The 26,805-nt window shown below is 36.1% G+C and overlaps 1 pseudogene; it reads left to right on the top strand.

The window, feature by feature from the left end:
- The window catches only part of LOC113399808 (uncharacterized), a 47,841-nt pseudogene extending 22,407 nt beyond the window's left edge, over positions 1-25,434 (top strand).
- Positions 25,435-26,805: the final 1,371 nt, after the last annotated feature.

Raw genomic sequence — 26,805 nt, forward strand, 5'->3', positions numbered from 1 at the left:
ATCTATACGGCTCAGAGTGTAATTATGTTTTCAGTTATTTAATTACAGTTCAATTTCACAATAACTTTTTACATACTTTGTTGTCTGTGATCAAACAATACGAAACTGAAGCGAAAAAATATATAATTACGATATGCAATCGTAATAAAAATAGATCACCTTTTTAAATGTACTCACCGACTATTTATTGAATAAAAAACTTAATTCCTTCGTTTTGACTTCTTGAAAGTCTTGAGATATTCTAGTGTCTCATGAGTAAGATTATGCTTTACAATCACAAAATCAAAATATACTTTATTCGAGTATGCTTTTACAAGCACTTTTGAATCTTCATTTAACAAACTATATTAAGTAAAGCTACCACCGGTTCGGAATGAAGATTCTACCGAGAAGAATCGGCAAGAAACTCAGTAGTTACTCTTTTTCAACATCTAAAAATACAGTCATATTAGTAAAAACAATTATATATGTATGTTATGTCTCCTGCCTGGAAGTCAACAAGTGTTAACTCCACGCTCTTTTATCATTTTTATAATCATGTATCGAATAATATGCCTTCTTTACCAATGATTTTTTTTTAAATTATTTGAATTTATGAAAAGGCAAAGTTTAAAATGTCTGTTACGGTTGTCTAGTCTTTAATATACTCGTATATAACTTTCCAGCAAAATATAGTCCTTGTCTAACCTACTCCCATTTAGTTTTAATTGATTAACATTACCATTATTTCACATAAATTGTTGGTTTATATGATCACCATTTTTTTTTAAATTAAATAAGTAGGTGAATGTGCAGATGGGTCATAATATGGTATGGGGATAACTTGGCACAAAACCAGGATACAACAATAGATGGTTCCTACCCAATGAGACTGGCACTAAACCTTACCACCAAGTAGGAAATAGTTGCTGTATATTATAATATAATATAATTCATGAGATATTTTTATTTACTTCAAGTATATTTTTGTTATAATAAGCATTTCACTTCTGCTAATTATATTATCAACTATTTTTTTATTGCTTATCGTATTCGATGCTAGCAGCTCGCTACGACGTAGAGAACAGCTACGAAACTGCAGCGTTCGACGTTATTGCAGCTGTGGTTTTCGAAGTATTGTTATTTGTTGAAGGTAAACGAGTGTGGTTTCTGGTCATTGCCTTTAGCAATGTGTGGTTGTTTGATGAATAGTTACAGATTTGCTTATGTTTTAAACTATCTACGATAAATTTGTTGCTGATATCTTTGTTATTTATCATCTTTAACAAGTCGTATACGTATCTGTAAAATGGCAATGATTTACGTCAGATGTGACAATTATTAAACTTAATCAAAAGCAGTCTTGATTCGTCAGTTTAGAAGATTTAATTAAATTTAAAGACACCGCCGGAATGTAGAATCTACCGAGAAAAACCGGCAAGAAACTCAGCAGATACTCTTTTCCGATGGTAATATTACATTGATAAAATTAAATATCATCGAATTACTATAATAATATGTTCAGCAATAAAAATTATGAACAAGCGAGAAGGGAACTTAAAACTCTCGCGAATATTTATTTGGATTTTTTTGTTTCATTAGTGGATTCCATACTATATATAAACTCACACAAATTATAAACTCATCGACACAGTCTTATTTACCAGTGTAGATGGTACTATCTAGTTGCAACAATTGTTTATATGATCTATGTTCTTGAATGAAGAATGAAAAAGTCAACATGCCTCCTGACGAAGTTTAGATTAAACGATAATAAAAACAAAAAGTACAGAAACGAATGTAAGGAGCTACAGCTTACTAACGTGTCGTGACGTAGAAGGCGTCGCGTGTGTCCGCGCTAACACCTCATCCATTAACAGACAAAGCCAAACGCTGTAAAAAGGACACGAAAAATCCACGTAACACTTTTCAAATAGATTGAATAGAGCCTTAGCCGAGTAGGTAAGTGAATAAGTCGCAAATAAATTTACAGGCGTATGAAAGGAGTGAATGAACTCGCCCGTTTCATTACGGGAACTCTCAACACGGAATAAAAAGATGATCCTTTGTACGTACGACAGAAACGGCGCTCGGCTAACGCATTTTCTGTTTAATTCATTTACAACCCAAGAATTTCTGTTCTTTACTATTTTTATATAAACAGATTGAAGTTGGGTATTATTAATGAAGTTGGTTATTCCGTTTTTGTTTATTTATAAAGTGCTCCCAATTACATGCAAACCATAAATAAAAAATCGATTGCGGGTTCAACTTTACTTGTGTTAGTGTACCGCCGCGATATATACATATATTGCCTTCGATTCATCTGATAGCTTTGGGTCATAAGTTTATTCTGGTTCAATGATCTATCGCATCCCATAAACTTGTAATCGTGTCGCGTACTTCCCATACGGTCGGCAGCAGACTGCGATGTGGACGGTGGGCCGCCGGTTCAGATTAAATTCTATCCGCTGGCGCTGGGTACACGTTAGATGACAACGGGGTGCAATGACTCGCGACGCAATTAAGTGTAGCCGGCTGTATTTCTTTTAATTCCCGGATCATTCAGCGGCCGCGTCAGCCGCGACGAGTGACGGCACAATGCTCTCCAATCTCGGACGCCGAGACGGCGCAGGGTAGCTTTACGCAGACTCTTATTTATTAAAAATACTCAAGAGAGCTCAGAAATTGCAGAATAAGTGTTTTTTTTCAAGGAAAGTTTATTGTATTTTTATGACACTGTTTTAAACATTTATAAACTTATACACTATAATTCCAACTCACTTTAATTATAAGTTTGATCTGGTGAGCCAATTTTTATTCACTACAAAAATATGTATACTTATTAAAATACATATAAAAATTGTTATATTTAATGATATGTCACATTGTCAGGATCTTTTAATATACAAGAATGTTTCAAAAAAAAGATGAGATTACATACAGACTGACAAAAATACATAATATATTTTTTTTGTCTTTTTGATATTATTATTGAAAAAATATACTGAAACATACGCCCTAGGCTCCAATATAGTCTCAATGTAATTATTGTAGATTGTGACGTAAATAATTATACGAATTAATTCGTAGGCTGAACTAAACATGTTCCAAATATAAATATAATTAGCCCTACATAATTTATTGATAAAAAAGAATATATTTGAAAAGAGAAGAAGTGATATTCGCATTGAGAGTTTGCGATGCGAGGCTAGTCTGTGCATGGCGCGTTACATCATCCCGCTGCAGGTTTCATTTTCTTTTCATCAAGGTATCTTCACGCTCGGCGGACGACGTCTCTGCGACCCCGCCGCCGCACCGCCTATCACAACCCCCGCACTCCCTGTACCCGTCACCCCCTCACCCCGACTCCCACAATCTTCCCTCTCAATTTAAAACTGTTTTAATTTTTTCGCTGTCTCCATTTAAAGAAAGCTTTTGCTGAGTCATCGGGTCCTCGGACATTTGCATAACTCGCGACAGAACGGGTTCCTCCGCCGGTTCAAGCGATAATGGCGACGTAATTGTTCCTAAAGTCGTTATGAAAGATTTTCTTACGACGGCGAAAAAAATAGTATCGATTTTTAATACAAATATGTAGCAAGTACTCGTTCGCGCAATCGCAAATATTATTCTCGGTCGAATATAAATATTAATAAGTTAATTAAAAGTGAAGCAACCCTGGTGTGATCGTTTAATGAATTGCACTAAAGGAATCATTCAATCAGAATCATTTCGAAGTAAAGTACGTTACAAAGAACACAAGTACCTACCCTAAGCTCCGTATCTTCGTATCGAAAGCAAACTTTAGACAATATTTGATATCAGCTCGCTAAATGGAATATTAAATTACTTCTCTCAATTTATATAGGAACTTTCACTCAAAGCAGAGCGCTTATTAAATGTACATTAATTTCGCTCGCCTCTGTCGCCTCGTTTTATTCATGGCTCCATTATAAATTCTCGCTCTTAAATGGTAACTAGTGTGAGCCTTGCCTCGCGATTATTGCCTCGACCCGACTTCGCAACTTCGATTCGGTAACACGAGCTCAATATAAACAAATTATTTATCAAATAAACCAATCCCATTTTCGTTTCCTTTATTTTGAATGAAATTTATGTTTGTCAATCATTTATTACTTTTCAGAGTCTGTACTTGGTTGGTGGACTAATGACACTGATATAACATGCATACGAGTAGGCCTTGTCGGACTCGGCAACATAGTACGTAAGTTTGAGCTTAATTATATTATTGAAATATTATTGTTATCAATTTATGCTGCGTGTTACTATAGTGAAAAAATAAAATCGCCTTAAGGTAAATTATTACATTTCTCCATTAATATGAAGGAGTTAGATTTTAATTGTTGATAATATCACTAATTTCTTAACCATAGATTATATTCAATTACATAAGCATAATTAATCTACATCAGTAATTTACATCAATATTATTATAATTAAATAAACTAATTGTCATTTAATTCATCCTTAGTTATAGTTATAAGGAAATATTCTTATTTTATACTATAACTTGTTTCCATCTGTGTTATGTCATAACCCCTACTACGTTTGTACAAAAGTTCAATACGATCGGTTAAGTAGTAAAGCCGCAACACTCGGCCGATATATTTATATTATTATTATTGTAAAGGCTTTTTTATATTATTAAGCCTTTTTATTTACACATCTCGTTTAAACTCGTGCATTCTCTATACTCCGTTTAGACTCGAATTAAATCCGATAACTTTGTATTCGAAGAGCTGTAACATTTTAAATTCAATTAAAAGCTAAAGCTAAAGCTATTTTTACATATTGGTTTCGGTTCGAAACAGTTACTCGTATTGCTTAACCGCTGCATCTGCCTCGTCACAACTCATTTCGGACTCTTAATAAGGTTTATTTGTTACCGTCATCGTCAAAGAGATACACCAAACCGTTTCCGTAACGGATTGAACTAATTCTAAACATTAACCAACATCTTAACATAAAATGTAAAAGATCAAGCAAAGAAACTGGCGTAACTTTATATTATACATCAAACGACAAAACATAACATTTTTCTTGCAAACAGCATAAGTCCTTAATAAAGGCTGCTTACAGCCCTCATCGGGGCTACGGGCTTAAGAAGAGATACAATTACGTAGGGCGGCTGAAGTCTCGCCAGCGAGTGGGCGAGTTGCGTGAGCTGAGCGCTCAGTCCGCAGTCGAGCGCGGATCGCGGCAGATGACTCGCCGCAACATCCGAAGCCGTGCGGTGCTGTGTGGACTTTACGTGAACTCGGCACAGTTCATTAATATGACTGTTAACTTCTTATCGCGTGTTAGTGAGGACATCTGAGTGAAACTTAAATTCTGTTCGTTATCAATGGAGGCTATTTAGGTAAGTTTTCCGTTTCAGATGTCTCTTTGAATTAGTTTTACTTTTTATAGAACCCTTTAAAGTGAATAATTACAAGGTAAATACAATTTTTGAAAGTTTCTCTTTATAATAAATTTGATTGAAACAGTTACAATTTCATTAATTTTAATGTTGTGAATTGTATTTCATTTGATTTAAATTAAATTATTCCATCTTTCAAAATAAACTTTTATTTTATTTTAAAAAACTTATGAGTATAGAATAACACTGAAACTTCCTTTCACACGTATAGAGCTTTCCGGTTTGCTACGTGTTTCCGCTACGCATATAAAGAGCTTATAGACTTTTATTATAAAACACCTGAGACTTTAGAAGTCTCTCTACTCAAGAATTGTTATAAAATATTTCATATTTATACCACACTCAGTAACTAACATAACATCGCTATTGTTATATTTTGTTTCTCTTCACAAAGTTATTAAATTAGTTAAAAAATTTGAAGAAGTTGAAACAGTAATTTCAAACATCATTGTAACAATTTTTGCGTTTTCTTGAGTTTTATTGTCATGAATTTGTTCTAATTAAAAAATAAGATATCATGAATAAGGAATATATCTTGGAAGTTTTCACAAAGTCGCTCTAACAGTAGAGATCGTAAGACCAGATCCAATTAATATAAAGTAGAGGAGCTCGCTGTAAGACTGATTAGTGCGGAAACAATAGTGCAGCGCCGCGCGACTCGAAGTTGTTACACAAGGCCAATGCTCTTGCAACAGTTGATGAAACTGAGTCGATGGAAGGAGCCACTTCAAGTAATTGCTTTTTGAATACTTTATGTACAAGTTTCACAAATAATCTCACTTAACGCTAAACATTAGTCGCTCTGTTATGTTTAATGAGGCTTTGCTTGCCGAGTGATGGACAGCTTTATGTATTCCATCACGGAGGTGTCGTTCCGTGTTACAACCGAGTTGGCAAACTTTTGTCTCGACGAGCCGATTCAATAAAGTGTAAGTGGCGGTAGGGCTTATACAATAAATGTCATTTCGATAATAAAATTATCCGAAGCGAAATGTTTGATATGACTGTTGTATTCTAATAAAATAAATCAAAATATTTAACTCATTATAATTGGATTATTATATGCCATATTTATCGCATAGTTGATGGTAGCACTTTGTGCAAGCCCGTTTAGATGGGTACCGACAACTCAACTCTTATGCTACCGCTAAATAACATAACTTAATATTATTGGGTTCCAGTTTGAAAGGTGAGTGAGTACCATTGTAGACATTAGGGACATTATTACTTAGTTCCCAGGGTTGGAGGCGCTTTAACGATATAAGGAATGATTAAAATATCCTACAACACCGTGTCTATGGCGGTGGGGGCCACTTACGAATTATGAATATGAATTAGAAAGTGATGGTCGGATTATCATCGACATAATACAAAAGTCTTTTATTATATAATACATACAAAAGCATCGTATTGGCCATAAATTAAAGTTTGATTTAAACCGCAACGTTTGAGTTATAAGTTTACTGACTTGAAAACTATTTCAGTTATGATGGTAAGATGATTTTTCTACTGGTAGCACAACAGTTACACGGTAAAAATCTGAGAAATCTCAAAGCTTAGAAAAGATTTTTTACACCATAATCCTCGTCATAAAACGTTAATATATGTATGTATTTTCTAAGTTAATTATTATGAACATTATTTATCACGAATTTTTTAAAGTGTTTACAAAGGGTTTATTAAGACAATACAGTGACTAAATATCTTCCGCACATAGTATATCAATGTACGCCAAAAAGCATAAAAAACGCCAGATCAGAAACAAATATTACAACTATTGAATTTAACCAAAACGTATTATGTTTCAATATATTAAAGTACACGAGAATAATAGCAGTTTAACGCACCGAAAAGATCTGAACATTTAAACTCATCCCAAAATAGAATAAAATCCCCAGAATATTACAAAATTTCTTGTGTCCGCGTGACCCGTAGTCAGAGTATCATGTAACGTAATTAACGTTAGGTAACCCATCCATAGTTTATGATTTCGATAGAATATTATTATACTGACCGTACACTATTCCGTGACTCGCCTTCAATAGGATATTATTCTCCGTGCGGCGCTGTTTGAGTATTCATCGAGTTTTCGCGATCTCGACGCCATCTCCGCAAATTGGCTCAGTGCCGTTATCTGTGTCTCAAGATTGTACCTAATTCAAATAAATTTTCAATTCTGATTGTCTTCAGTCTTGAAATACTACATAGGAGATACATACATACATTTATTATGAGATAATTTGGCGAGAAAACTAATATCCTCATTCACAGTAGATTACATATGATTACATATCCAGATGCAGAATCCTAACTCATCCCAACTATGTTAGGGTTACAGATTCATTGCGTCGTTCACTCTGTTGAGAGAGAGGGGTTCCTTGTATCGAGTTTCCTGAATCCTATACTGGATGCAATTGTACTCTGAGGGCACTACTTAGCTCAATACACTTAAAATGTGTCTTTTATGTTATCTGTTTTAGTTTGGTTCATACATTTCTAAATTTTAATGAAATTATTATAGAGTAGTAATCGATTAATCTCGAGAAATTACTTTAAAATTCATAAAATAATTATGTAAATACATTTGCGAAAAACAAAAACAAAGTTTGTTCATTCGACAATCCTATTACTAAAGTAACTACATGTATATGAATTCTGGAACCAAAGAATTTATAGTATACACTAGCTGCCTTTCCTGAACTTTGCTCAGGTCAAATTCATATATATTATAGGAAAATCCCTACGCAGCCCCGACGCCCTGGGCTTAAAAGATAGTGTTTCAGTTCCTCAACAGAATAAGGTTTAATTATTACAGGCCTCATTTCAGACGGCTCCAAGAAGGATAGTAAAAGTTCTCTTCCTGATTGTCTTCTTCTTCGGCCAGTTATCGGAAGGGATTTAGTATAAAAATTACCCATAGCACGGAGCCGATTGGAGTTCATTTCGAAGATGTTGCATATAAAAAAAATAGAGTCAACTGGTTGGTGGTATCACTCACCATACCCACCTATATAGATATAGATACCCACTAGATATATTCATCAACCAGCCGATCCATCTATCCCCATATGAGTACGTCTCACCGCAAGCCTGTCCGATTCTTATAACTTTATTTATTTCTTGTGACTTTATCTAATTGGATAGAGATTAATACTTTGTAACAAATAAATTAACTAAGTCATAGATTTTTTTTTAAATATTTATCTAGATATAATCGACATTCATACGTTTAAGGCATCGCCGATGTATTCTTCGGCAGCGCATATAATATAATAATCTGTATCTCAAGAAACGTTCCTCATGTATTACGTAATTTTAATATAATACTTTTTTTAATATAAAAAAATAATATTATTCGGATTTGTAGCTCTTGCGAACGAGATAGAACAAGCTCTCATAATGTTAGTGTCATAAGTAATGTATAAGTATATTAGGTGCTGTTCAGATATATTTCATATAATAAAGATAACTTTCATATAAATTCTATTAACATATCTTCATTGCCAAATTTCGAACAAGGATGTTTACAGGCGAGAGCTGGCAATACGTCATCACAACTTTTATTCAAGTTTCCGCAACCTCAACTCTACAGATACCTGAATCGGTAAAAGTATTATTTTTTTATACATTATGCTCTACAGTTCGTAACTTGAAAGCCTTAAAGTTAGATCTGAAATAATTAAAAAAAACTGCAGTTAAGAGTACTTGAAAGCAAAATGGATAGCATAGCGTCATAATTGGAGCAACCCAACACACGCGGGCGCTACAGTAAGTAATCTTAATTGAGATTTTCCTTTCCGTTTGTATCGACATTTGAACAAAATACAAATGATAGTAATGAACTGAAGCTAGCACACCGCATCGCGTGGATAGACGAGAGCGCTCCAGCTGAGATCGTGTCGCACTTAAGATGTAGTACTTCATAAATCCAACGGCAAAGTAGTCGCAGTGCCACTAAAGAGCGGAATTTATTGAGCCTCTCAATAAAGTAGTTACGTGTCTCTCGCTGAGGGCTGTCGGCTGCCGCTGAGCTTTGCGTGTAAAGATCAGCTACTAAGCACGTGAGAGAATATTATTGTAACACTTTATGGTCCATGAATTTCATCTTTAGCGTTTGAATTCATAAATTTAAATAAAGAGTATTGTAACAGCGCGTACATATTCCACTGTCTTAAAGAAGGTTCGGAGCTTGTTCCGCCTCGCTGCTCCACTGGTGGCTTACGTGTGCGTGAATTAATAAGTAGGTTATGTTCAATATCATAACTGATTCGAGTTGTGTATTATATGTTTTACTAAAGACCTAATGACTTGTCATTCTGTAATATAGATCGTTAATAGTAATAAATATACTATAGAAATAATAATAAAACAATTTAAAAAAAGAATCTTGATTAATTTTTACGCTCAACATAAATAGTATAGTTCGAGTAATTCATTCAGTTTAGGCGTACAGAAATATAAAAATATTGACATCGTGATAGAACTCAAAAGTCACGATGCGCGTATGACGTAAGAATAAATATCAATCTTAAATAGATTTTCTCTAAAAAGAACATAAGTTCTATTTTTACAAATTATGACGAAAAAATTTATAACAATTTAGATTTATTAAATATAACTCGTTTTAATCACAAACTTACGTAGAGTCGACGTTCACGTGTCAGGTGATGTAATCTGACACTTTAAGCACGACCTTATACAGCGAACTGCAGTGAAGCCTGACGTAGTTGAGCTAATGGATAGTGTGACAAGCGCTTAGTACATTACCTTAGATGCCTTCTACTTTGTTTCATGTTTTCCACTTCATCGAGTCTGAACCCGACTAATGAATATACATTAAGCTTGACTTGCGATACAATTATGCCATAACCATTACCTTTTTTTTATTTCACCAAACAGTGATCAGGACAAGTCAAGGTTTTTTTCTAATAATTTTGACTTTTCGAAGTTATTCCTTGCTCCTTTTTCCAATACTGTAAAGAGTGCCCAGCTGTATTATACAGCAGCAGTATTTTTAATTATTAAAATAAAGATTTTTTTATACTTATAATGATTCAAATATCTTTAAAAGTAAATTAAACTTAATTCTAACTTACATCATCTATATAAATCATTTTAGCGAAGTTGACAAAAAACTTAAAAAACACGCTGTTCGGGTATCACTAGACACTTCATTAAATAAATGAAGTTTTATGTACTAGCTCTATAATTATGCACGATTATAAACTCTTATATGGCAGCTTGTTATTTATACTGAACACTAAATATTAGTGCTCACTTTACTATCAAGTAAGACAGCACCAAATCTATACGACATTTCAACCCTTGCTTTGATAGTATTTTTTAACTTTCTTCAATATCGAAGGATATTATACACTCATTTGTCCATTTAAAAATGAAAAAAATGCATACACCTCTTTATTCTCCAAACTAACCCTTGTGTATTCTCCCTTCATTGCATAAGAAAAGTGTAGTTTTTGTGAGTCTAAAGACAACCCCGTGAATAAGTAAGTAGCTTCTGAAGCTACCGATCATGTGGTCCCAGGTCAGCCCCGGATTTAGGTCACAATTTTGAGATTTCGTGTCGAGCAGCCAAGCTACAAATACAGAGTCTGTGTATAAGGACCTATCTCTTCATTTTAGTTAGTTCAAAGGGACGATTTATTGGTATTTATATTTAGTATAATAGCTGTCGGTACAATCTAAATCATCCAGGGAACCCGAGTGGGTCACAAACATACTAAAAAATCGTCTCAATCAGTCAAACGGGTTTAAGAACAGTTCAGTTACATACAAACGCCCAGAAGGTTGTGTTCTCTGGTACTAGTTTGAGTTTATTTTTGTCAGGTTAGTAAAAGTACTTTCATATGATTTAAAAGCTTAATTTTTAAAAACATCAGTAGAAAATGTTTCAACTGCAACAATTTAGTTAATATTTATATTATGCAACACAAGTTTTGATAAATATTATTTATAATGCAATGTTCGACGGTATTGTATCATAGTTACCATGACACGGCCACGCAAATGATATTATTCAAAACATTTTTAAGACCTTTAGATATTTAGAAATAAAAATAACAATTACCGTCTGTAAATGCCCACAGCTGGGATAAGGTCTCCTGTCTCATTTAAGGTGATGGCTTATTTAGAAAATATTAAACTGAAATAAAAAGTATTTTATACTTCATATTTTTGTACAGGTATGCAACTACAAATGTTTAATGAAGATATTTGCAATTTAGTACATTAAATTAACGAAATCGCATCTAACGAAAAGAAGAATTTAGTGTTATAGAGAGCTCAACGCGAACGCTGCGCTCCGTTGGATATTTCAGGCGCGTCGAATCGCAGCCAGTGCTCATACGCTATCGAGTTTATTACGTGTTATCTCGTTAAGAGTATGAACATTATTAAACAAAAATCGGTATACCATAAAAGTACAAGCTACCCGTCAAAACTTCGTACAACTTATCAGCAGTACTTAGTTGCTGGTAAAATGTTATTGTAGTGATCCTTCAAATCTGGTCTGAAATAACTCCCGTACATTTACTTAGGATTTCAGTATTATTCTTATAGATATCTAGCAGTCTGAGTCTTAGCCCTCTTATACCTCGCCGATGTTACTTCTTGCCTTAAAGAGTATCAGTACACACGCAAGTCGCAAAGATGCCGCTAAATGTTGCCACTGGTCGCCGGATAGTATGTTCCGGCGCAAGTCACGGACACGATTAAAATAAAGCACCGACTCTATACGTAGACTAAGTGAAATGAATTGCAAGTTGACTCACGCGGAGAGGCTTCAGCGCGGTGTTACATAATTATGTTACATATTATCCTGTAATTTGTAAGTAAAAACTCTAATCTGTTCACAGTTTCAAAATGCTAGACTAAGATGAGTCGAGATGATCAATCTTCACCAATGTTACAATAATAAAAATATACTTTTATTTAATTTTCTAATTCAACCACGACAAGTGGTCATGTTTCCAAAATTCATTTATTTCAGTTCAGTAGGTTTGTAGCTAATTGGCTGTAACAAATGGACCGACACACACGCGATTCAATAAGAGTTCTATATTGATCTGCATCAATGTTTTATCTACCAACAGATATTGGCGTGGCGATCGTGCCGACCACGATACAGACATCATGCTTTTTATACTTCTGCTGGCTCTCGGAATATTGTTCACAAGTAAGTTTTTCTACCAAGATTACTCTTTAGGAACGAAGTTCTTTATTATACGCTAAACAAAAGGCTTACACGAAATAGTTCGTAAAGGCTTGCATGAAGTAGTTTCGTTAAAAATAATATTTTCCCAATTTTTTAATATAAATTTAGATTTATATTAGAGAAAAAACATAGATTTATAATAATATTATTTAATAATTTTCGTTTTTTCCAACAACTTTAATGTATTAATTATAACGTACCGACTTCGCAACCAATTAGCCCGATATTACTGTAAACTCCGGGTAAACCTCGACCCTGCGCCTTCTGTATCGAACGCGCCAGTTAAATAGAGCAACATATTCGTTTTATTGTTTCTTGCTCCCTGTTTCGAAACAAAACTAAATTATTCGCAAATAAAGCCCGCTTCGTTCGCAGCGCTTTCAATTTCATAATTAAATCGACAGAAACAGGCTGAGATTTAATCAAACGTGCGAGACGATATCGAACGTCGATGCGTGCTTATAATGGAAGCGTATCGTGTCGTCGGCGAATTAATTACTCTATGATTCATAGCTTTCTTTGTCTCTGCTCCGGTAAATTGCGAAAGTAATATATGAACTAATTCCAACAAACGATAGCAACAAACTTTGCTGAATTACACATTTGAGGACAATCGTAACGGCCCAAGTTCGCAACTTCTCCGCGAGCGCCTTTTTTTGGGTCAAACAGTTTCAAACTCCACTTTTACTGCTCGACTTTTAAGTGGCTTAAAGTTACCCGTTGTTTGCAAACAGATTTTTTTAACTGAATCACGGGGTGTCGCTTTCTCGGAAGGGTGATTCGGTTTCCATCCAGTAAGTTATGAATTGTTTAAAAGTACATTTAATAATAGCGAGTCCCCACATATAAACTGCAATCAACAGGTCATACGTACATATGTTTTAATATTGTTCCCTTTGCCCCACAGTGAAGAGTGTAAGCTGATTTAAGTATTTTGGTTACTAAGTTATATATATATATTGATTAATATTGATGCTGACAAGGTGTAATCTGGATGCGTAGATGTGTCATCGGACACGCCGGTTCGGTTGGGCCCCGTGTTCACGGTGGAGCCGCCAGCGCTGGTCCGCTACGCGTCGTCTGCCGGGACGCGCGTGCAGTGCGCCGCTCGCGGGGACCCGCCGCCGCGTCTCTCCTGGCTCGCAGACGACGGCAGCACGCTCAGTGACTCTCCCGGAGTCAGGTTAAACTTATTTAGTCATTTAATTTATACTATTAACCAAAGTTGTTTACAATGATGTTCACCGAAATAAAGAATAAAGTTTTCGTTAAAAATAAAGTGAAAAAAGAATTGAATAGAATTAATGTAAGTTCTGAAGTGTCTTCTTTGCAATTAATAATTAAGAAAAATCTAATAATTTAGGAGTTTTAAACAAAGACGGTTAATGAGTACAATTTTTCGTGAGAACAGAAGGAATTATGTACATGACGTCGGCAATCATAATTTGTCCTTTTATAATTACTGTCGAGACAAAGCACTGTCATTATTGCGAGCTCAATTCATATTGGGTGTAACGACTTCACTTTGTATGGCAGGAGCGAAGAAAAATAAGTGAGCGTTAGTATCATTTGCTTTTTATATTTCCATAATCTCGAAACGCACTCTGTGAATGTCTTAGGTATAATATATTGAATCGTTGAGGAGACCTATTTACGTCAAGACTTTAGAAGTACACGCTTGTCAGATTTATTTAGATCACTTCGAAGTTCTTTAGCCGAATAAAAGATTAATGATACCACAGCACACACAGCACAGATTTACAAACGCAATTTAATACGTTAAAAAAATAAAACTCTCAGGATATACTGGTATAAGTTATTGAATCCATAGTGTATCGTTTAATATTATTTAATTTCAGGCGTCAATAGCGCAGTAGTATACGGGCCGCTGAAGTAATAGATAAAATTATAACCGGGAATACAAAATGAATGGATGCATACTCAAATTTGCGGGTTATTAAGTTTGAAATAAATATTATCTTTTTTTTTCTTGCGATAAATAGTCGTTACCAATAGTAGTGATTATTATCAGTCCTTTAAACTCAACGAAAGTTTCGTAACCATAAATATGCATACTTCTGACAACCGATTAAAATTTTTGATTGGTAGAAATTTAAATTTAAGCTAGTCTACGGTTTCTAGACTACACCGAAGGTTTGTAGAGACAGGTTCTTATAAAAGGAGACCCGGTACCGGTTGAACTCGAGCAACCCTCGTCGTGACGACCGATTTATTATTTCAAATAAACCTCACATCAGTAAACATCAACACAGAATTGCATGAACTTGAGTGCAGAAAGAGGCTTTCGGATGCGGCAACAACCTCTTTTAGACCAACAAATTGTCCAAAACTGCGGCTCACAGACAAGCTCGTTTAAGATTTTTGCGTGAACATTTTAATTGTACTGAAGAGCAATAGGCCTCCACATTGTTCACCGCTGAGTGTAGGACATATTTAAATAGTGCAGACTGTCGCAGAAGACCCAATCGTATTTTGGAAGCGAACCGCCTGTATGGAGTGGTTTGGCATTTCGATAACCGGACGAACTGAACTTGTGTTCATCGACATGGCAAACAAAACAGTAGAAGAGATGGTTCGACGACACAGCACTTTATAACAGAGGTTTTAGCTCACATGAGATTGATGGGATAAGATGGGACAACAGGCGAAAATGTTACTGTACTGGACCCATGAATAAGCCAGTACGCAGCCCGGATCTTAATCCCATTGAGCATGCTTGGAACAGCTTAAAAAAATCTGTATATACGAGTACCCTGTGCCCACAGCAGTGGCATCACAAGAACAGCGATTTCACAAGAATTGAACAATATTCCACAAGACCGTTTAATCCTAACCAGATCTGAGCGGTACCGATTAGAATATTGTCAGTTTTTCAATAAACCAACCAAAACCAATTTTTGTTACATATATCGTTTCTTTTTTTTCAAAAAAATGAATTGTCTTTGCCAGTACGCAAACGTACACTAATGGATATGATACTACGTTGCTATGAAGTTAACGAACGAAACTTGAATTTAATTTTGTATAAAAAGTTTAAATACTTGATGCAGTTTATGAGTCCGTGGGATTTTTTTCATGGTGGTTTATATTTGCTGAGTTTCTTTCGCCGGTCCTTCTCGGATATTATCTTTTCCGAATCGGTGGTAGATTTTAATTTGATAATCAATAATGTTGTGTAATGTAAATTTGATTTAAATTGTCAAACTCTTCGAGAGCAATAAGTTGAATTTTAAGGCAAATAATAGTATCGCGCTTTGATTAACATTTCAAAAAGTTTATCTGTGTTAAAAACTAACAGAATATACACTAAAAAGTTCAAAATAATGTTCAGACTTCAGAGAGTCTTGTAGTTGAGATTAATATTTTTAATTAAAAAACCAAATAGTCAATAATAATCCAGCGGAATTATTATTGACTATTTGGTTTTATTCCATCGTGTATGTCAGTGACTGCGAAGTTTATTGCTTACACAAGTTACTAGCTCGGACAAAGAGTCAAATCCATATTACATATCCATATATCCAAAATTGGAAAAGAGAAGTTAATGAAAAGTATAACATTTTGACTATTATTGTTTAAACGCATGTATTACGATCCGGTAGCGATAGATGGCGCTGATTTAATATCGACTTTCTGGATCGCGCTGACTCACTAAGAGTGATTAATTACTTTAAAATTTGTAAACACTGAAAAGAAATTATTTCGTTTCATTCATTATTTGATCCCCGAAAACTTTGGCGTAAGCCATGAAATCAAATCAATCGATTATAATAATCAAATGTTTTCTAGACGAGTGTACAGCAACGGCACGCTAGAGCTCTTCCCGTCGGGTGCTTACCGCGACGAGCAAGCAGCGAGCACGGTGCGTTGCCGCGCCGTCAACCCGCACGGGGCCATCGTCTCGCGTGACGTGACTTTACAACCAGGCTAGTAAACCTAACTTTTCTTAATATAGTTTTAGAAACTCCATGCGAAACGGCACGAACGGAAGGAACGGCCATAAATGATGTTACATGTTTATTGCCTGTTCAGTGGCTGACACAAAATGGGAAGTGGTGATGTCTGGCACGTCAGCGGCGGCCGGCGGCGTGGCGGCGCTGACGTGTCTCGCCGCGCCCGACGCCCCGCACGCGCACGCTCCGCCGCCGGCCGCCCCCGCGTTGTTCTACCGCGGCGAGCGCGTGCTCCACGTCGACGCTCCTAACCCAGGTGAGTTAAGCAATATTGAACAATGAACTGTAAGTGTTAACAAAATTTCTTATTTTTATTTAATTTATCGAGGAATTTCCGAAATATTTCGATCCGTTCAAACCGCAGTTTTCCTGAAATTTACTTGGAACAAATGCTCAGAAATAAGAAATAAAAAGTAATAGTGGAAACAAAGCCTTAGCATGCTAAGATTGTGAGAATATTAATTAATCTTTCTTGTAATTGACGTATTTTGAAGTATTCTTATGTAAGTATATCATTTCATAAATAAGAACCTATTCTGTTAAAGCAGTAACGATAATAAGTCTTCGTTTCCGAGTGGCAATTAAGTGAGATTCGCTACATTGTGTAGGCGGTGATAAGTCAGACAGTTTTCTTTTAATAAGGGCACTAAATTATCGGCGCACATAAATCGCCGCAGCTCGGGGCGGTCAGTGCGACCGCCGATAAATCACTTTCCTCAGTAAAATATGTCCACTGAGTCAGAGCTCTAGAGGAGTCTTGTGTTGACTCATTAGTGCAAGTCAAACCGTAGCCTTGAGCTTAGTGTAGCGGAAGGGACGAGCTTGGTGAACTAAGGATACTTTGAAAAATGCTATTTCATAAAGTCGTTTCTGTTGTGAAATTGTATCAAAGAAGCCACTCAGTTAATAATAATGAAGTACAAGTAGATTTTAGCTGGATTCGGGTTCAAGTCAGGGCAAGCACTACAGTGCTTGGATTGGTTTTATTTATATCTTTATATTTAAAACACAGGGCTGAAAACAAACGAGGATTTTAGATTATCGAGTATACACGCAAGTTACGTGTGCCGGATGAAACGCCCTGAAGCGGCTTGGTGAATAAAATCTAAGCGTAACTAGTGTAACAGCCTTAGCCAAGTTGTGCGATATTTTGAGGCTGACTAAAATCCATAAAGTAGAACAGTTAATTTAAAAAAGAAGCATTTATTTCACGTTTATTTGCTGTGTTGCATTAATCTCATTTTTAGATATGAATATGGCAAAAAAGGAGACGGAAAGGCGTAAAGCTCGATACAAGTATTTTAAATTAATCTCCGACACGGTAATTTAGTCGAGGATTGCACTCACGCCAATTTTATAACACTTTGAATATATGTAGAAGAAGAGAGCCTAATTAACGCGAGTCTCGGCCAACAGCGGAGTATCTTCTGACAGCATATTTATAATACTAGCGAAGTAATATTAATTAAAGCAATTTCTCATCGGAGACGGGCGCGACGCTGATGAATGGCCGTACATCTGGGATAAGTCGTGATACAATCCTCTCTGAGTACTTATTCTCTCTTCACATTAACCATAAGTAACAATCTTGTAAATAAAATCAAAATATACTTAATTTAAGGAGACTATTATAAGTATTTTTGAATCATAATTTGACAGGAACATATTGTAACCAAAGGAATATATTGTAAGCAACCAGCGATTCTGAATGCAGATTCTGGCGAGAAGAAACGGCAAAGAAAATTGCTTTGCAATAATTAATTTACAATGTTATGTCAATAAAACACAATTAAATTTATATAAAAGTAATACTAACAGCCTGTAAATGTATCCGCTGGGAGCCTATAGCAAATGTTTCTCCTTTTTGAAGAGAAGGTTTGGCGCTCACTCAAACATGTTGCTGCAAACCGTGGGTGTGTGGTGGATATATGCGGCAGATGAATAATCTGCTACATATGTCCACCACAGGTTTCCTCACGATGTCTATCTTTGTCGCCGAGCACGTGATGGATCATAAACGCTTAAATAATAAACATAACATACTTTATATACAGACGTACGTTTTTATATAATGATCTCACGTTTTGTAAATCACCTTTTTTCAACTAATTGCAATATCCGTGATTTTTATTATAGTAACAAACCTCGCAGGAAAAATTTATTGATTCTGTGGAGTCACGTGGAGTCGCGTTATAAGCTAGAATAACCTTACTTCTCGTGATACTATACTGAGTGATTCTATCAGAATAATCAACGATATTGTAAATAATTATCCATAATATTTTAGTAAATATATTATGACGGGGGTCTAGAGCTCCAAGAGTCTAATCGGACAGCGCTCTTTTTTAAAATCAAAACTGCTTCGAGTCTCTGACGGGTTACCTAAAAGTAATATAACATAAAATTAAAATACTAAAACCACCTATTTGATTTCAATAGGATGTTCGATGTTCGGAATGGATATATTAAATTTTTCATAGCGAATGTTTAGGGCTTCGAATATACTACTGTTCAGGACAATGTAATTCTACTGTAACATTACATTTGTTGAGGTTTAATTTAAATCAAGAAGTATAAATTATCAATACTCTATGTAAGATGCACGCTACCTCGTGGCGGGGTCAGCCCTGCTCGTGCGCGACGTGTCGCCGGCGGACGCGGGCGCCTACAGCTGTATCGCGCGCCACTCACTGACGGCGCTTACGAAGCGATCGCGACCCGCTCATCTCAATGTTCTACGTTTGTATTTTTTTACTTTTGTATGTAATACTATAATAAACACAATTTATAACATAATAAGGCTGTAGAGACACAACTTTAATCCCGCGCTTGGCGACGCACTGACGATGTAGGAAACGGATTATTTATTATGATCTTACAGGGGCAATATCTCGATCGTTCATTTCTTTTCATAAATAAATTAAATATTTGCCATGAAAATTATCTCATTCATAGTTTGAGCCGAACATATCTAGAATTTAATAGAAATTTTACAGCCAGCTCGCCAACCTCAGCTCCGAGACTAGTAGCCACGGAGACCGAAGTGAGCGTCCCCGCAGGCAGCAGCTTTTGCATGCCCTGTGTCGCCTCCGAGTACCCTCCGCCGCAGTACACGTACGTCATTAAGTCGCACTTGCCGCATTACCACCTCCGCCTCGACGTGGCGTTGACTAAACTATCTTAATTAAATATTGATTTGTAGATACGACAGATAATAACATTTTATTTTACGAAATTTTGCTTAGTCGTTCTGAAACTGGACAATATTATAGTATACATTTTTAAGTATTTTCAAATAGATGGTATCGCGAAAAAAATGGTCGGCTGCAGCCCGTGGAGCCGACATCCTCTATTTGGCTCTGGGCGAGCGGAGCGGCGATGTGCTTCACCAGAGCCTCGCGAGAGGTCAGCGGCGCGTGGCTGTGTAAGGCGTATAACGTCTTCGGAGACGCGACAGCACAAATGCGCGTCGACGTACAGGAATCGTTTACAGTGACTGTAAACCCTCCAGTAGTCGTGAGTTACAATAGCTATTGTTTTGGCCAAAAGATGGAAACCTTGGAAATTGCTTATTAATTGACCTAAAACGCCAGCATCGGAATATATAAATATTGTCAATTTTTCGATTTTCATTTCATATTATTATTTCAATTGTACTATAAATATACCAAAGGTTGCGGAGGCGGGTAGCACGGTTCGACTTAACTGTAGTGCGAGCGATCCTGAGGCGTTGCTGCGCTGGGCGCACGACGGCACGGTGCTGGCGGGCGCGGCAGGCGCGGCGCTCGTCCTGCGCGGCCTCACGCGCGCGCACGCCGGCCTCTACCAGTGTCTGGCGCGCCGGGGAACACGCACCGAGCAAGCCGCTGCTGAAATAAGACTCGGAGGTAAGTTTATCAATAATCTTAACAAATCAAACAAACATACATACTATGTCTAATATATACTATACTATGTAAGTAAAGTGCCCAAATATTTCATTAGCTAGTGTGCGACTTCGTGGTAAGCTGTCACCTTTATATATAAACGTGACTATACATTTAAAATTAAACTTCTGGTACATTAAATATTTTATGGCATTAAATATATTTAAATATTTTTAAACTTAAACAATTGTTTTGCGTTATGTAACGTTCCCGACCTATCAAAGGCCGTGATTGGTGTGTAAAGTCACATACGTCACATTTCAGGCGAGTTAATAAAGCTGAAGAAGGATCACATGACGCATAATTAGATTACCCTGATCGGCATGATCATGATTAACTCGCCGCAGTGCCCCGAACCTAATTAAGCGCGTGCGTCAATCACCCGCGACCCCAATCAATGGACCCGTTCCTACCCTTCAACCCGACCTTACGATAGAAATAAATGCAGGAAATTGGCTAAATTTATAAGTGCTTTTCTGTGTTGCGACCCTTAAAGAATTATATCGGAAATTATTAACACAGAAAGTACATTATTTTTACAGACCTTGATTCCCCCAGTCAGGATAACAATTGCTAGTACCTGTTCCACGACTGAGAGCCCACCGTGAGACTTCAGTCCAAGTGAAGTAATATCATTTTCGCTCGCCTGTTATTTAAGTTATGAGCTTTCCTCTTTAAAAGGTGATAAATGTTTTGCCTGGTGGAAGGCAACGGTGTCCGGTTGTCCATTAGTTAGTTGGATGTAAGTAATGTCGCAGCTCAGTCGCGTCGACCGAGCGCCGAGCACAGAGCCCGGCGCCTAACAAATAGCGCGCGACTGGAGCTCCGAAGAGATTTATAGCGTACGGAGCTACCTCCCTGCCCCACCCTTCTCCCATCGTCTCTGGGTCCTCCGCTCTCCGTCCGTTTCTTTAGGTACAGTGCATAGGTATACTGCTAAATATAACTCACCATCGGGATTTCACAACGTTAACCGATTCAGTGATAAATAGCTCAACCTAGTGCATTTTCAATATTGGAGTTCACTCCGGCGCTATTACAGTTTCGAACGGTATTTCACTCCGAATAACATTTCCGTTTGCTAAAATTAAGCAAGTTCAGTTTCTGAACAATAGCTGGTCGATATAGAATTGCATCGGATTCCTGGGACACATAAATATTAAACGTCAGACAAAACCACGAAGCAACATATTCTTAATAATATATAATATTTGATTTTATATTGTACAAAGTTTTATATAAAATTAATATCTAAATAATAAAACAGTATGTAATGAAATTTTAGGTTTCATCGTGGCGTTCGTAGCAATTTAAATATATTTAGTACAATTGGACGATGTGTGTAGCGAGAGGGGTGATTTAGGACAAAATATTTATTGATGACTGTAATGAGTATTCAATTAAATTTAATTTATTTATCATTCAGGTTGTATCAAAATAAATAATGTATTAATTTGAATCCTTTTCTGGTGTTACTATTTACTATTTGCAATTTGGACCAGTAGGAAAGTTGAGAGATATTATACAATGTTTAAAAACACGCGCGATAATAAAGGCTCGGTGTGCTTGTCAAAGTGTATCGATAGTATTTTCATAACGTGCTTAGAACATTATTTAGTACATACCAGAGGGAATTCGCGACACGCGAGTAGCGTCCGTACACTCGTATATTGTTATGGATATATTGCTATATTGGGGGACGACAGATATCAATCGCTACGAAGTATTCGGGCGGCGCTGAATCAATCAGCGAAGAGCATTTATTGCGATATATTGCCCGATTCAGCGCATTTATCATATTAATGGAATAAAGTTGACAAAAAGCTATTTATCAAATGAATTTCGGGTTATATGAAGCATTTGAGAAAATATTGGAAAGTGCATTATTGAAATTATCTGGATCAAGTAAATATATTTTTATTTGTGGTGACTTTAACATAAACTTATTAGAAAACTATAGCACAAGTATTAGATTCAGATCATTATTATATTCATATAACCTCATTAACTTATTCTTAGAGCCAACTAGAATCACTGAATCCACTGCAACATGTATTGACAACATATTTACCAACTGTGTACCTAATCATAAATGTATTATAAATATGTTAAGTTCTGATCATTGTGGACAGTTGGCTTCATTTAATTCGCAAATAAAAAATAATGCTAAGGATTTAAAACAGACATTTGTTCCAATCAATTTGTATCGAATTGAGAAGTTCAGAAGTAATATCATGGCAAAGCTCTCATATTTACAATTAAATGATAATTCTAATGAGCTTTATAACAATTTTTTTAAATTAATTAAAACAGAATTTAATGCCACATTTACTTCTAAGACAGTCTATTCTAGGAATTTTCTTAAATTTAATGATTGGGCGACTGTCGGAATTCACAAGAGTAGGCAGAGGTTGTATGAACTTTATAGTGAAAGATCATACAACCGGTCTTTTTCATTTATCAGTTATGTTAGTGCCTACTCTAAACTGTTCAAACGTGTATGTCATACAGCTAAATCATTGCATATAAAAAAAAAAATTATTGACGCACCTGATAAAATTAAAATGACATGGAAAATTATTAATTGTGAAACTGGAAGAGTCAAAAATAACATCTCCGACTTTAGCTTATCTATTGACAACAATTTATTTTCCTCAGATCGGGATGTTGCAACTGGTTTTGAAAAATTTTTTGCTGACATTCCATTTTCGACTACTAACTCATTAAATTCCTCTCCTACCGTTGCTGAATCATTATTAAAAAACCACGTGGAAAAATGTAATATTAGCTTTAAATTTAATACAGTAAGTGTAAGTGATGTAATAAGTTCCTTCAGATCACTAGATATTAAGAAAACGGCCGATCTGTGGGGGATCTCTGTCAAGGTAGTCAATTCAATAATTGATGTAATCGCACCCTACCTTGTCACTATATTTAATAAATGTGTCCTTAGTGGCGTGTTTCCTGACCTCATGAAACATAGTAGAGTATTACCAATATTTAAGTCAGGTAGTACATCAGACCCCAACAACTATAGGCCCATCTCTGTACTACCAACTCTTAGCAAGATCTTTGAAAAGTTATTACTAAATCAAATGCTAGTACATTTTAACAATAACAAGTTGCTACACAAGAAACAATTTGGATTTACAAGGGGTCGCTCGTCAACTGACGCTGGTGTTGAGCTCGTTAAAAATATTTACAGGGCCTGGGAGGAGTCACAGGATGCCTTAGGGATATTTTGTGATTTATCTAAGGCCTTTGATTGCGTGCAACACGAAACTTTGGTCAGGAAGCTACGTCATTATGGAATTAGGGACACTGCACTCAGTCTTCTGATTTCGTATCTGAGCAATCGGATTCAGAGGGTTGATGTAAATGGAAAGAGATCTCCCGGGTCTCCAGTTACTGTGGGGGTCCCTCAAGGATCAATTCTTGGACCATTCCTCTTCCTTGTTTATATAAATGACCTGCCACATCTCCTAGGTGATAAACTCGAGATAGTATTGTTTGCTGATGATACTTCTTTAATTTTTAAAATAAAAAGACGTCTTTCAATATATGACGATGTGAACAATACTCTCTCTGAAATAGTAAATTGGTTTAGTGTTAATAATTTAATGTTAAATAGTAAAAAGACTAAATGTATTAAATTCACTACTCCCAATGTAAGATGTGTCAAAACGAGTGTATGCTTAAACGGGGAAGCATTAGATGTTTTAGAATCAACAGAGTTCCTTGGTATGACAATAGACTCTAAGCTCCAATGGGGCCCCCATATAAACAAGTTGGCGAATAGACTCAGCTCTGCAGCCTATGCGGTAAAAAAAATTAGACTTTTGACTGATGTGGATACGGCTCGCCTTGTGTACTTCAGTTATTTCCACAGTATAATGTCGTATGGCATCCTACTCTGGGGTAATGCAGCTGACATTAATACTATTTTTGTACTGCAGAAGAGGGCTATTCGTGCAATTTATAACCTGGGCCCAAAAGATTCGTTGAGAGATAAATTTAAAGAAATTAAAATAATGACTGTCGCTTCTCAATTTGTTTTTGATAATGTTATGTATGTACGCAAAAACATAAACGATTTTCCCAGAAATTGTGACGTACATTCTATTAACACTAGGAACAAGAATAAACTTGTTACTCCAAGTACCCGATTACACAGGGTTAGTAACTCTTTTTTGGGGCAATGTATACGTTTTTACAACAGGATCCCAGAAAACGTTCAAAATTATTCAATTATAAAATTCAAAAGAATCGTTAAAGAGCGTTTGTGTGCTAAAGGATATTACAACACTAATGACTTTTTAGTTGACTGCACACCTTGGGAATGAAATGATCGCCTCCAGGCTGTTTCAAATAACTAAAATATAATAATTATTGTACATGCAAAATGAAAAAAAAAATATCCCGCTGAGTTTCTTTCGCCGGTTCTTCTCAGGTCCGAGGTGCTAAATTCCGAACCGGTGGTAGATTTTTGACAATCAATAAGCAAGTGTAAACACTTCTATATTGAATAAAGATTTTTGATTTGATTTGATTTGAATTTCAGATTATAATCAGAGCACACACACGAGAACAGAGTTACGAGCTCTGACATTTCAATAACTATTTAAAGTCGCTAGTAATTTCATTGGACTTAACATCAAATGAATACATAATTATAATCTTTGCAATTAATTGAATACTAGCTATTTGAGATCGAAATCAACCTGAAGAAACATCACGCCTCCCTAAGCAAACGTGCGTTGTGGTTGCGCGGATCGCAGAGGCAGGATCAGTATCAAAGGCGCCTGCCTTACGGCAGCTACAGAGAACGACTCGGACCGAATCGACCACAATCCGTCCCACGACCTGCGGATAGATTGATTAATGTGTCAGATCACACGCTAACCTACATCATAGTATCGTAAGCCACGTTGCAGCTTAGATTCGAGAAGCCACTATTTAATTAAATACCTATTAATATAAACAATAACTGATTTAATTAGTATCTTCGTGATTCGTTTGAACGTTGCGCGTAATTTCTATCAAGTAGCGAGTATGGATTGTCACGAACGGAATGATGATCCCATGAGTACGCCATATGATGTGATTTCCCTTATGCTTTTAATGGCATTGGCTCACTCTTGAAATTAAAACACATAATACTTTGCAGTATGTTAGTAAATAAATAAGAAATACCTACCCCAGAGGAGCCTGCACTAACCCTACCATCAGTTAATAAACGAACTCCTTTGATTTTGATTCAACTTTTAACTACATTCAAAGGTAATGACGTAATCTAAAAGATTTTCAGAAAACTTATATTTACTCATTCTGTCCTGCCCGGCCTTCTGGGGACTATTTTCAATGGAGGGAAGCACGAAATATTTTGGCTCATAATTGGCCAAGCACAGGCGCACTTTTTATTACCTCGTTCTTAGGGTGCAACGGAATGATGATCCGACCCAATCACTGATAAAAACACATTTCTGGCCCAACACGGGCTGTAAGTCAAAAGATTTTGCTGAGAAGAAATTACATATAATCCCAAATCTTCCATGGCTCGAATAACTTTTAAATGTTGCCCTAAGATCAACAATCGTCAATATTTAATTTTTATATCGCATTTTTATTGTTTACTAGCTGTTATCCGCGGCTTTACCCGCGTAGAATATGAATATATTTACAAATTAACTTAAAATGTTACGTTAATGTAATACCTCTTTGTATACCACATTGGTGTGTATTTCAGCCCTTAGGGTAGAATATCCAGAAACATATAACGTAGGAAACATATTCTAGTTCTAAAAATTCTAAACATGACAATACTTTCAACTACTTACAACCTTTCATCCCCCTTTTCAACACTTTACAGCACTTTTTTCCAAATAAAAAGCCCATGTCCTTTCTCAGGCTCTAGACTATTTGTGTACCAAATTTCATTTAAATAGTTTTGGCGTGAAAGCGAGACAGACAGACAGACAGACAAAGTTACTTTCGCATTTATAATATTAATTGGAAAATATTAGTATGGAAGTATGGATTTTTATTTCAATCGCTAGAGAGTACCGATAATAACCGCGTCCGATCGCTGTTAAATTCAAAGTGCTACCGGCTACAGGGAGAACCGCGGCCTCCGACGCGCCTATAGCACGCTCCCGCCGCCCCGGCCGGCCGGTACCACCGCAAACGCTACGTTCCGTAATTTTTAAATCTGTAATATCTTCGAAAATATTCATTTAAATCATATGCTGT

This window comes from Vanessa tameamea, chromosome 2 (assembly GCF_037043105.1).
Source record: "Vanessa tameamea isolate UH-Manoa-2023 chromosome 2, ilVanTame1 primary haplotype, whole genome shotgun sequence".
NCBI classification, from domain to species: Eukaryota; Metazoa; Arthropoda; class Insecta; order Lepidoptera; family Nymphalidae; genus Vanessa; species Vanessa tameamea.